Source organism: Tyto alba, unplaced genomic scaffold (assembly GCF_018691265.1).
Source record: "Tyto alba isolate M040663 unplaced genomic scaffold, T.alba_DEE_v4.0 Super-Scaffold_41, whole genome shotgun sequence".
In the NCBI taxonomy this organism is placed as follows: domain Eukaryota; kingdom Metazoa; phylum Chordata; class Aves; order Strigiformes; family Tytonidae; genus Tyto; species Tyto alba.
Genome location: NW_024881317.1, coordinates 1,068,725 through 1,081,889, shown reverse-complemented (window position 1 = coordinate 1,081,889; position 13,165 = coordinate 1,068,725). Strand labels below are relative to the sequence as shown.

Genomic DNA, 13,165 nt, shown 5'->3' with positions numbered 1-13,165 from the left:
GCCTGAGTGACTGCAGAAATATTAACTACAAAGGCTTGGTAAACAAAGGTCAGGGTAAAGCAAGCAGTGGAGAGCACTGAAACTAGGGCCTGAACTGTCTAATACAAAATAATATTAAGGGTTTAAAAACTGAAAGCTCGGGAGAGCACGTTCAGGCGCAAAGCCTTCCCTCCTGCAAACGTCGCCCAGCAAGGCAACCCCTCCAGCGCAGCGTGTTTCTCAGGGAAGCCGGCAGGTCCGTACAGATGGGCTGCACTCGCACGAATCTTTCTAAAATTTGTGTCCTGGCTTGCACATCCGGGCCTGGAGAAGAAGCGAGTGCACTTCTGAGTGCCGTTAGCCATCCGGGCTGCCCGTGTCTGACGCAGGCCCAGCCAGCCGCCGGCCTCGCCGTCACACAGGACTCTGGCACGCTGAATCCGCTGCTCAGACGCACCAGGGGTGTTTCTACCACTAATAAACTGCTGCTTTAATGTGTCCTCAGCAGAGTGTTCCGGGCTGTCGGCACACATCACTGCGCTGATTTACAGCTCCTGTGTATTTTGACGGTTTTGCCCTTCGTACTGAGGAGGGAAAGAAAACTGCTTGTATTTTAAATAAAAGCTTAAATCCTGGAGCACAAGACCCAAACATCAGGGTAAAGAGCCTGTTGCCAAGCCACCCCAATCCAAGCACTTTCCTCCTCTGTATTTAGCATTCCTGTTAATGGAATTTGGACTATAACTAATGCTGATTAACATTTCCATGTCGGTTATTTCACATAATCTTTTCTCCAGCGGTGGCAGAAACCAGAAACACGCCGTTTATACTTGTTCAGTCACTGATTAAGCCAGTCAAAGCCACTGAGAATGAAAGGCTACTATGTTTAACCGACCCTAATATGGATCAATTCCTAAACGCAGGAATGGTGTTCTTTCCCTATAAACCTCCGCCCGGATAACAAGCTTTTGATTGCAGGCTAATCCTGGGGTGGGAAAACAGCGGCAGGCGATTGGTATGAAGCATGGGAGGCAAAAGTGCGGGCACGAATGAGCCCTGCGCTTTTTAGTGATGGAGCACTGGTAACCGCCAGCCCATAAATAATACATCTAATTTTACACCTGCACTCATTCTTCCGTGCTGGGAGTTCAGCGCAGATATACCGCAGCCTAAAATTAGAGCAGGTTACAGACATGATCTTTAACATGTTAAAAGTAGAAACATGCCAACGGATGCGATGTCCTCGCCCCGGCGCTCCGGCCTGTTTCCACTCGGGGTGGGCAGGAACATACCAGACACGGCTCAGGGCACCTACGGCGTTTGGTTCCAAGGCTGGGGCAGCGCGGCAGGGACACGGCACCCGGCGGCACGGCGCAGCCCGCCACGCCACGCGGGGCTGGGGGCTGGGGGCTGGGGGCTGGGGGCTGGGGGCTGGGGGCAGCCCCCCCGCCGCTGCTCAGGGGGGGGCGGGGAGGCGGTGGGGGGTCTGCAGGTTCACCACCGAAACTTCCAGTCAGCCCCGCCGAACGCCGGCTCTGCCGGGGGAACCCGCCGGGCTCCCCCCTCAGCCCGTCGCTCCCGCGGCCTTCGCCGCTGCAGCACCGGGAGCTGCTGGGAGCTGCGTGTGGCCGGGCAGAGGCGGGAGGGGCGCCGAGCCCCCCGCCAGCAGCTCCCCGTGGCCGCAGAGCACAGCTGCCAGACGGGAGGTCTCTGTCCCACTGCCCGTTCCGCTTCCAGCACCGGCCTGCTCGACCTCCTCCTACCTTGGTTTCCCCTGCTCCTGTGGCAGGAGGACTGATTTCATCTCCTCAGATGCTCAGAGGACTGGCTCAGGCACCAGCTTGGGATTTTTCTGGGGTAGATGGGTTTTCCCTCCTTTAAAAAAAAAAAAAAAAATGCTTTGTGACATACCAGTTCTTGATCAAAATTAATTTTTATGTATCATTACTTCTCCCAGGAGGGAAAAAAAATAACACTAGCGTGTGTAACTGCATCTGTTTGCAAGGTATTATTCAGGCACTAGAGGTAACTGCTGTATGAAGATAAGAAGAGTGATTTCTGGAAAGCAGAGGGTCCCTCAGGAGCAGCAGGGAAGAGACGCACCTCGAGCTCTGTGGACCCTTACACCCACCGCGGACGCTGGCTCTACGGCAGGACCAGCGTTTTATTCGTCTTGACCCGTGGGCAGGTGAGGTTACGGCTGCTGCCCAGGTTCAGCTGGGGCAAAGAGACACGTCAGAGCAAATTACGGGGAAGCGCTTCTGATGCGAAACTCCCGTGAGAAAGGATGAACAGGAGGAACGACTCCCCAGCCGCTCCCAAGGGCTAATTGCTGAGAGCGCTGGGCCGGGAAGCACGCGAGGAAGGCCCAAGCAAGTAATTATCCCGCCTCGGCGGAGCGTCGCCTTCGTCTGCAGCCGGCTCCAAGCAGAAGGCTTGGAGGTTCTCGCGGGTCGGGGCTCCCCGGCGGCTGCCCCGTCGTGCTGGTTTGGGCGCGGCGGCGATCCCAGCCCAGGGCTGGGCTGGCGGCAGGACCAGGGCGGCAGCAGGCAGGGGCGCAGCGAGCCCCGGGGTCCCACGCCGTCGCTCACGTGCTTAAGGCAATCCAGGGAGTAAGCAGGGAAAAGTGGAAATACCTTGAAAATCGGCACAGCCCAGCCTCCTGTTCCGTCCGGGCGTGGGAGCAGCGACGCCGAGAGCGCCGGGATCCAGCCCTGCAGCTTTACAGGACCCGTGAGCGAAGGGCAGACCCGTCCCTTCAGCACTGAGCACCTTCGCGGCGTGAGGGGCAAACCACAGAGCCCCTGCTCCCACCTGGGGAAACCTGCCCTTCCCGGCGGCTTAAATGGGGATGAGAAAGGGAGGAAGGAAGGAAAAAGAGACAGGAGATGCACGTGCCCTCTGTCCAGAGGAGAAGGGAACGCCGATTCCTCTTGTCCCCAGGGACGCTCCACGGGGAAGCAGCGCTCCACCCCTCCGGTTATTGGTTGTTGGAACCTCAATAAATCATGGAGCGGGGTTCTTCCGCAAGCTGTAACCGCGCAGGCGGGAACCCAAGAGCCCCCTTCTGCCCCCTCCAGAGGTATTTTGAAATAACGTTCTTAAAAGGTAAACCAAGACCGACCGACAGCACATTTTTCTCGAGCTGTCTGCGGGGAAGGAAATGAGATGGAAATCACTAATCACCTTCCTCCGATTAAGGCTGAGCGCTGCCAGCCAGGCCTGCGCGACCGCTGCCCCGTGGCACCCCGTGGGACCCGCGCTGGGCTCGGGCCAGGCCGGCAGCAGCACCCACGGGAACCCTGAGCCGTTTCGGTGCCAACTCAGAGACCACCCTCGGGCACATCTGGCAAAGCCGGCGTCGCCGGGGACGATGCTCAGCCCGTTCCCACGGAGAGCTCCGCACCGAAAATCCAAAGAGATGAGAGCGGGGTGGGAGCTTCACCAGTCCAATTCGGGGAGCCGGGCCCCTGGGTAATAAATCCCTCCCGTTTGCACAGAAAGGGGACGCCGGGTTTCCACTCTCCGCCCAATCGAAAAACCAAAAGCAGCGCTCGCAGCAGCGGGAGCGTCCGGCTGCCAACGTGCCGCAGCTCTGCCACGTCTCCTCCCATCCAGCCGAGCAGGAGCCACCGTCACCAGCGCGCTGCAGCCCGAGAGGCCGCAGCCCCAACAGCAGCCACGTCCAGCTAAACCCAACAACAAATGCAACAGCAGCAGCCGGCAGATTCGCCAGGCACCGTCCCATCAGGGACCAGTTGGGTTTTGTCCTCCCAGAGCAGGGTCTGGCAGCGCCCCCGGTCCCCCCTGTGCCCCGTGTGGCACCGGTGACCCTCACCCCCCGCGCCCCGGCTGCCCTTCCCCGTCCCACGGGAGCTCCGGGCCTGCTGGTGCGTTCACCCGGCGGCACAAACCATCCGGGACGCTGCGGAGAGATTTTTCAGCCAGGAGCAGCCTTCCCCCCACCCCGCCGGAGCTTCTCCAGCCTCAGCTCCCCATCCCCGATCCGCCGGGGACTCGGAGGTGGGGGCCAGGCAGCCACGGGCTCTCAGGGTAACCCCAGCCCCTGGTTTTACGCCAGCATCTCGGCCAGCCCCGGGGGAGGCCCGTAAGGCACCTGCCTCCCCCCTGCCCGCTGCCCCCCAGCCCTCCCAGACACGTTTCCAGGCAGGAGCGGAACAAGGTGGAGAGGGAAGGAACCAAGGCTGCGGTCGCCCCAGGCATCGCTCGCGGCAAACCCTGCGCTGGCTGCCAGGAGGGGCCTGTCCTGCACGGCCTCTGGGCAGGGATGTGCCATTGCCCTGTAGCCCCCCTGGCAGCCCCTTTCCCAGCCCTCCCGGGGCAGCCCCAGCCCCACGGGGACACATCCGGGCACTGGCTGAGCAGCTTCTCCCCTTCCCCTGGCTGGTGGCCCCGCGGGAGGCTCGGAGGGGGCCGGCTGGGCACACTGTGCCATCATCCCCCGCCGGGGCGAGGGGGGAACCGCGGGCTGAGGAACCAGGTCAATACCAAAACAGCCCAGGGACCAAAGTGAGAAGCTGATGCTGTTCTGAGGGCACAACGGCAGCTTGGGGGTTTTTCTGTCTTTTAAGCACCATCTCATCTTGCTACTGAGGAACTCGGGACTTCCTCAGCTGGATCTGCGTTCACCAACTGCAGCTCCAAAATCCTCCGGGGCAGAGGGAAGGCAGCCCCTTCCCCACGCTCTGCCTTCCCACAGGGAAGCGGCCCCCACTCCTGCCCCGCTCCCCCCGCGCACACCAGCTCCCTCCTTCCCAGGGCCGGCAGCCGAAGCCGGCGCCCAAAATCCAGGTGGGAAATGGTCCGTGTCAAAGCGTGGAGGGCAGGCGGCAGGACAGGGCTGCGAGGCTCAGAGCGCGGGGCGCCTGGCCCGGCCCGGCTCCCTGCCCCCACAAAAGCTCCAGGCAGCATCACAAGGCAAAGAGCCTTTCACGAGAGGAACGTGCAGGCATGTCTGGGCACCCCGGTGCCGGTGCAAGCCGTGCTTGGCCGCTGAAAGCCTCTGGGGAGCACCTGGGAGCTCCTGGGCTCTGCAGTTAAAAGAAGGACGAGCTTTTACTTCCCCGAGGACCAGAGGTTATTCATTCCACCGTCCCAGGCCGTCGCTGGGAGGGTGAGGAGCTTCTGGTGTGCGGCAACTGGGGGGAGTCACTCGGAGGCAGCAGAGGTCTGGGAGCGGTCAGAAACCCCGTTCTGGCGTGGCAGGTGGCCACACGTGAGCATTTTGAAAAGGAACAATAGAGGAGTAAAACTTTTTTTTTTTTTTTTGGGGTGGGGGGCACTGTTCTCCAAATTAAAAAAAAAACAAAACAAAGAAACCCCCAAACTTCCTAAAATGTTGGTGCCCCCCTGCTCCTTGAGGACACACTTTGCTGCAGCCAGGCCCTGTGTCCCTGGGGACATGTGGTAAAGGAGCAGTAGGGCAGAGGAAAAAAAAAAAAAAACAAACCAAAAAACAAAGAGAGCAAGTAAAAAGAAAACCAATAAAGAACCAAAAATTGCACAACCCTGCATTTCATTCGTGGAATCTGTTCAGAAACACAATTTGCCCACAGCCTTCCACAAAATTTCTCGCCCTTCTCTGCAGAATCCCAAGCAGCCCTGGGAATGAACGCGGTTTCTCAGCAAGCCTGCTGTCGTGTCAGCCAGCTCCGGGTCGTGTCCCGGGCCGGCCAGGGACCCCCCACCCCGCGCAGGAGCCTTTGCTGCGTGTCCCCGGAGGGAAGCGCCGGGGGCAAAGCGGGCTGGGCTCGGGCCACGACGCGCTGGCACCCGGGCTTTGATCTCTGCTGGCTTGGGGATGCAAAGGAAGGAGGGTGCGCTCGGGTTTGTTTTCTTCCAGCTCCATTAGCTGACCTAACGAAGTAATGACATCCCTCTGCAACCCCGGGGGGGAGAAGGAAGCCTTTCCAGGATGATTTACTTGCTCCTGAAAGGCTGCTTTAAAGAATAAACTAATTAGCAAGCAGCCTTTGTTTCTGGATTTAGCAAACCTCTCAGTGCAAATTAAAGGTGATGAGCAGTGTCTGAGCCGAGCGCTGCACGCGAACCCCGCCGCACCGGGTGCTCCTCATCCTGCTGCCCGTGGGGTTGTGGGGCTCCCGTGGGGCTCCCACCCTCCACTCGCGGCTCCTGCCCAGCCCAGGGCTCCCAGAGCCACCGAGCAGCTGGGGGGACTCGGGGGGGGGCTGCGGAGCCGTTTGAGAACCGAGGCAGGGGCAGCGTGGCTGTTCCGTGCCTGTGGGGCATCCCCCTCCCAGACGAGCAGGCGCAGCCAAAGGCCGACGCGGGCAGGGGGGCGTTTTTAAGAGCACTAAATATTGCAGGCCACGTCCACGCACCATCACCCCCGGCTTCCCAAGCTCCCAGGGCGAAGACCGAGAAGAAACGCCGTGATTTTGGCACAGCAGCAAGCAGCTCCGGCCAGGAGCGCAGCACCGCGCCGCGTCCCGCCTCTCCCCGGGAAAAGCTCCTTCTCCTGCAGCCCCCGAGGTGGGGGATGGAGGCAGAGCCCCTCACCCTGCTCGGAGCTTTCATTCAGCATTAGCTGGAGGTGGTAGAGAAAACCACGGGGGCCATTTCTCTGCTGTGCTTCAGGTTCCTCCTTCGCTCGCTGTAAAACTCTCTTTAAAGTCGCCAACCTTGGCCAATGGGCTGGGGTTTCCTCTGTGGCTTCTGGGGGGGGGGCCCCCAGGGCCCCCTCCCTTCCCCAGCTGCGGGTGAGCCCCCGCAAACCCCTGGGCCTTAATTCCCATCTTTTCCTCTCCCTCCTTTGCACAGATATTTAACAGCAACGGGGAGGTCTGGGCGACGCTTCGCAAACCCTTTTGGAGAGGAGCAGCGGCCCGTTGCTGCAGCTTCCACCATAGGTGGGCTCCAGAGTTACTGAGCAGGGAGGAAATCCAGGCTTCTCCAGAGGGACCCAGTGTTCTCTGGAGTATCTGCTCCCCAGATACGCCGCGTCGCCAGGTCCTCTGAGCTGGTGTAAGATGCCAAGGAGGAAAAAAAAAAAAAAAAAAAAAAAAAAAAAAAAAAAAAATGAGGATGCCATGGGAATCAAAACCTAACTGTGCCACCCAGCAGCAGCTGCTGGAGACCCCTCGAGGAGGGACGCTGTTCCTGGCAGAGCCAGGCACCCCCTGCTCCTTCCCGGCCCCAGAGCAGCTGCAGAAATCGGATTTACTCGGAAAGAAGCTGATTACGGTTTCCTGACACCCAGGAGGGCGGCGCAGGCAGCAGAGCCCGCGCTGGGGCTGGGAGGCTCCGGAGCCCTGGTCACTGGGAGGAACTGGGGGGGGGTCCTCTGGGGCAATGGGCTCTGCGGGTGCTCCCCCACTCTCTGCATTTCTCCACCTTTACTCGCCGATTCCACTCGGGGTTGCTCATGAACAGGAGGAGCGAGCAGGGCAAGGCTTTGGCATAACCCCCGTGTGGCCTTAGCGCGAGCAAAGCCCGGCGAGCGCCCGCACGCCAAGGCCGATTGCAGTTAACAGGGAGCCGCCCGTGGACTCACCGACCTTTGGCTTGAGCCCCGCGGGAGGGCCCACTCCCCCTTTACACCCCGGTGTAAGCTGCTCCTCTCTCCCGTGGAGGTGATGGAGGCAGCTCCCTCCCCCACGGCGGGGCCGAGCCCCCCGCACGATGCCGCAGCCCCACATTTGAGTGGGGCAGCTCCGCACCCACCGCAGCACAGCCCCCTCCCCAGGGGCACCCACAACCCCCCCCAGGGGCACCCACAACCCCCCCCAGAGGCACCCACAGCCCCCTCCCTGAGGGCACCCACAGCCCCCCCAGGGGCACCCACAGCCCCCTCCCCAGGGGCACCCACAGCCCCCCCAGGGGCACCCACAGCCCCCTCCCTGAGGGCACCCACAACCCCCCCCAGAGGCACCCACAGCCCCCTCCCTGAGGGCACCCACAGCCCCCCCAGGGGCACCCACAGCCCCCTCCCCAGGGGCACCCACAGCCCCCCCAGGGGCACCCACAGCCCCCTCCCTGAGGGCACCCACAGCCCCCTCCCCAGAGGCACCCACAGCCCCTCCAGGGGCACCCACAGCCCCCCCCCCCAGGGGCACCCACAACCCCCTCAGGGGCACCCACAGCCCCCCAGGGACACCCACAGCCCCCCCAGGGGCACCCACAGCCCCCCCCCCCAGGGGCACCCATAGCCCACTCCCCAGTGGCACCCACAGCCCCCTCCCCAGGGGCACCCACAGCCCCCCCCCCCCAGGGGCACCCACAACCCCCTCAGGGGCACCCACAGCCCCCCCAGGGACACCCACAGCCCCCCCAGGGGCACCCACATCCCCCCCCCCCCCCCCCCAGGGGCACCCACAGCCCCTTCCCCAGGGGCACCCACAGCCCCCCTGGCACAGCCCAAAGCACCACAGACACCGCGCACGCAGGCCGTGGCCGGAGAGGGCACCGGGGAGGTGTTTCGGGGGGATGTGCTCACCTGTAAGGGTGCCACGGCTGAGCTTGGGCCAAGTCACGGGGAGAATTCTGCTCCCTCCTCTCTGTCCCGTGGGGTCGGAGCCCGAGGATGCAGAAGCTGCAGGATCTCACTTGACACGACCGCCGCTGCGCCGGGCAGGCTCTGAAGGGCAGCAGGAAAACAAGGCGAGGATGCACCCAGCCCTCCGCGCCCCACGGTGCAGGAAATCACCCTCAGATTGGAGCAAAGGGAGGAAAAAGGGGAAACAACGCGTGGGGCAGGATACACAGCTGAACCACGGCCGCCACGCGGCACCGCCTTCCAGCCACAGAGCCGGGGGCGCCCCGAGAGGCCCAGTGAATAACCACCGCTCATCGACAACCTCCTAAAGAAAAGAATTTCCCATGTGTAAAAGCACCTTCTTGCAGGAGGGAGCTTGGCCAGTTGAGCTCCCCCAGGCCCAGTCACGCTGGGTGCCAGGAGGGAGGTGGGGGCTTCTCCCAGCCTGCCCAGCAAGGGGCTTGTGGTGCCCCACTTCCCGCATCCTCCCTCCCAGGCCACCCCGCCTGGGCTCCCACGCTCACAAACTCTTCGTTTCTTTCCCCGCAAACGCTGCCTCAGTGTCCTGGGTTGAGTGAGTGGTGGAGTTTTTTGGTGGCAGGGGAGGGGGCTATCGGGGCGGCCCCCCGTGAGAAGCTTCTCAAAGCTCCCCCAGCTCCACGTCAGCTCCACTTCTGTTTGGGAAATTGAGCCAATCGGCTGCGCCTCTGCGATAACGTATTTAAGAAGGGACGTGGTGACGGGCAGGGGGACTGGTGAGGAGGATTTGGGGCAGCTGCATGAACACCAAGGTCAGTGGAGGAACGGAGGAAGAAAGGAGGGGGGAGGTGTGCCAGAGCAGAGACCCCCCTGTATCCTGTGGGGAGACGGCAGGGCGGCCCCCCCCCGCCACCCATGAAGACCTACGGTGGAGCAGACACTGATTTATGGCCAGTGGCTTCTGCTTGTATGATCAAGGTGTTGTGCCCGAAGAAGGCCGGGGTCTCATGGGAAAAGGCAGCCCCGCTGCTGTAATTCAGTGCTGGGAGGATTGCAGCATGTGGGGGTGTCCCACGCTGGAGCAGCTCGGGAAGGGCTGCAGCCGTGGGAGAGAATCCAGTCAGAGAAAGTTAGTGACCCATGACGGAGCAGTGTGGGGAACACTGCGACCCATGGGAGGAATTCAAGTCAGAGAAAGTTTGTGGAGGACTGTCTGCTGTGAGAGGGGGACCACGATGGAGCAGGAGGAACAAGTTTTGGACACTCCCCTCACCGAAGATGAAGGAAGTGGCAGCACTGACTGCACCCCCCATTCCCTGCCCCTGCGCCCCTGGGGGAGGAGTTAGAGATATTGGGAGCAGAGCTGAGCCCGGGAAGAAGGGAGGGGTGGGGGAAGGTGTTCTCAAGATGTGGCAATGCTTCTCACTGTCCTACTCTGTTATGTGTTGTTAGTGTCTGTAATAAATGTATGGTTTTTTTTTTTCTTCCCCTAACGAGTCTGCCTTTTGCTCGTGATCATAAAGGGGGATTTTTCCCCATCCCAGTCCTATCTCGAACCCCAAGCCTGGCTCTGTGTCCCTTCTCATTGCCGGAGGGGAAGGGAGAGAGAGCTGCTGCATTGTGGTTGGCTGCCAACCAGGCCCAAACCACGACACTCAGCTTCTCCTGTGGGTAAAACAAACGAAGCTCCGAGCCCCGAGCACACGCAGCCTCCGCGGGGTCTGCACAGGCCAGGGGCTCCCGGGCCCCCATCTGCCTCTCCAGATACATGAACCAGATGGACAGACGGACACCGGCGCGGCTCCAATCCCTGTGGAGCTCTAAAGGGGCTCGGCTAAGGAGGGAGGTGAGTCCCCACCGGCGGGAGGTCACTGTGCCTTGGGACAGGCCGCACGAGTCCCACCGGGCACTTTTATGTGAGCGGGTACAAGGCACAGGTTGTAACCCTTCGCCTTGAGAGGGGCAGCCCGTGCCTCAGCAGGGCCTTAACTCCGAGCTCAGCGTGAAATCTGGAAGCAGCTAACGAATTGCTTCAGGCCAGGAAGAGTTCCCCCTTCCCAGGAAGAGCTGTAAGGAGCAGAGGCTGCCCAGCACCGCACCAGGCGCATCCATCCTCTCCCTGGGGAGGCCGAGCACGGCGGGAGCAAAGCCCTGGGCACCTTCCACCGCCGCAGCCAAAACGTCCTCGACCTGCGACGCCCTGGGCCGGGGCGGCAGCGCTCGCCGAGCCTCTCTGCCTGCTCACCTCGCTTCCCCGCACAGCGGCTCGGCACACCGCCTGCGAACGCAGCCGGGGGGAAAAAAAAAAAAAAAAATAATAAAAAAAAATAGCAGGTGATCGCTCCCGAGTGGAGCAGGGAAGCAGCAGAGGACGGCGCAGCAGCCGCCGGGGTACAGGCCCTGCCCCAGGGGGCTGCGGGCTGCCACCACCTCCCGCTCCCTCCTGGTTTTCCAGCAGGCTACCCGGGGATCTACCCAAGCAACCAGCACGGGATCACCAAGAAGATCTGTACAGCTCCCAGGGACGACGGGAGTGCGCTGACAGCAAAAGGTTGTTTTCACTCTCGGGGCAGTTTGGCAAAGGATAAACCCATTGTTCAGACGCAGAACAGAGTCTTGGCTCTTTGTCTGGGTAATGGCCACGGTAAATCAAGAGCAGTGGCTAATTAGCCGCGTGACGCCGCCTGTTAAACACCGAGAAGAGCACAGGGGGATTGGAAAAATACCGGGCAGCAAGCGGGGCGCGCATCTCCTGGCTCCCACTCGTGTTTCCCACGCAGCTCCAGGGCTGCTTCTCCTGGCTCCCACTCGTGTTTCCCACGCAGCTCCAGGGCTGCTTCTCCCAGCTCCCCGCGCTCCTCGGGGCTGGAAACGCACCTCCCAAGCGCTGCAGCTGCCCCGGCACTGCCTCCATTTCCACGGCAACTTCCCCTCGCCTCACTGCTCCGTGTCTTCGTTTCCATTTAGCCAGGGAGCCCTGCTGCTTCCGTGGATCGTTCAGCACCATTTGTGCTCCAGCAGACCCCCCCTCAGCCAGCGCCGCCCTGTACAAAACAGAAGCAACGTCGTCAGCGGCCGCGCTTCGGCCCCGGGGGGCAGGTGGAAGAGGCTGGGACGGGACCCAGCTGGAGCCTTGTCCAGGCACCCACCAAGAACCTGAGCCTGCCTCCACCCTCCCGGGGCCCCGGCTAGCCCAGCCCCACCTTCACACCCATGGAGCTGCTCTGGGGAGGGTGCACCCCACGCGTGGGTGCGGGACCCTCGGGGGCAGCAGCAGGACGGGAGCTGGAAGGGCACGGCTCGCCCCCCAGCAGCACCGGGCCAGCCCGCGGGCGGAGGTGCTCAGAGCCCCACATCCTGGGGCTTCCTGTAATAACATCTGTGATTAAAACCCGGTGGTTTAGCCTAGAAATGGCTGTCATCAAAGCAGCTGCTAAGGCACGTAATGCTTTTAATGGATGTGACGGAAAAAAACCTCATTCGTCAGCACAGCACTGCCCTCCTGGCAAAAGGGGTGCCACGAGATCAGAGCGGTTGGAAGGAACCTCAAATCCCCCCCCAGTGGCACCCCCCGCCCCGGGCAGGGCCCCCTTCCCCCAGCCCAGGGGGCTCCCAGCCCCGTCCAACCTGGCCTTGAACCCTTCCAGGGAGGGGGCAGCCACAGCTGCTCTGGGCACCCTGGGCCAGCGCCTCACCATCCTCATCTTCCCTATAGCTTATCTAAACCTACACTCAGTTCAAAACTATTGTCCCTTGTCCTATAGACCTCGATCATAAGTCTTTCTCCATCTTATAAGCCCCCTATATATGGAAAGACCACAACAAAGTCTCCCTTCTCTTCTCCAGGCTGAACCCCCCCAACTCTCTCAGCCCGGCCTCCCAGGGGAGCTGCTCCAGCCCCCCCAGCATCTCCGTGGCCTCCTCTGGCCCCGCTCGAGCAGCTCCGTGTCCTTCTGCTGTTGGGGGCCCCCGAGCTGGCCCCAGCACTGCAGGGGGGTCTCCCCAGAGCGGAGCAGAGGGGGAGAATCCCCTCCCTGGCCCCGCTGCCCCCCCTGCTCTGGCTGCAGCCCAGGGCACGGGGGGGTTCTGGGCTCACGGGCACTTTTCCAGCCACTCATCCCCCCCAGCCCCTCTCCTCGGGGCTGCTCTCCAGCCGCCCCTCGCCCAGCCGGGGCTTGTGCTGGGGATTGCCCCGACCCCCGGGCAGGCCCTTGCCCTTGCCCTTGTTGACCCCCCCCCTCCAGCCTGTCCCCGTCCCTCGGGATGCCATCCCTGCCCTCAGCATGTCCCCAGGGAACTCGCTGAGGGTGCGTCCATCCCACTGTCCATGTCCCAACAAAGACGTTAAACAGCGCCGGGCCCAACCCGACCCCCCAGGGGTGTCACTTGTCACCTCTCTCCCCTTGGACACGGAGCCCCTGACCACAGCACTCAGTGCCACCATCCAGCCCATTCCCTACCCCCAGAGAGCCCCATCCTTCAAACCCAGGTCTCTCCAGTGTAGAGACAAGGCTGTTGTGCAGAGATGGAGTTTAATGCTTTGCTATCCACAGAGGAAGGCACTTACAGGGGACCTCCAGATCCTGTCCCACAGACACAGAATCAAGGGAAGAAAGCACTTGCCACACAAAGCGATGTACTGAACTCGGCCTAGCTGACTTCCCTTCTTACTGGGTTGGGGAATTAGCTTTT

General features: G+C 61.8%; 1 long non-coding RNA gene across 1 annotated transcript; it reads right to left on the bottom strand.

Moving 5' to 3' along the window:
• Positions 1-5,498: 5,498 nt before the first annotated feature.
• LOC122154568 lies at positions 5,499-9,074 on the bottom strand. Its single transcript, XR_006166612.1, has 2 exons — positions 8,456-9,074; positions 5,499-6,979 (listed from the first exon to the last, which is right to left on the bottom strand). It is a non-coding gene; the product is annotated as an uncharacterized LOC122154568 (long non-coding RNA).
• Positions 9,075-13,165: the final 4,091 nt, after the last annotated feature.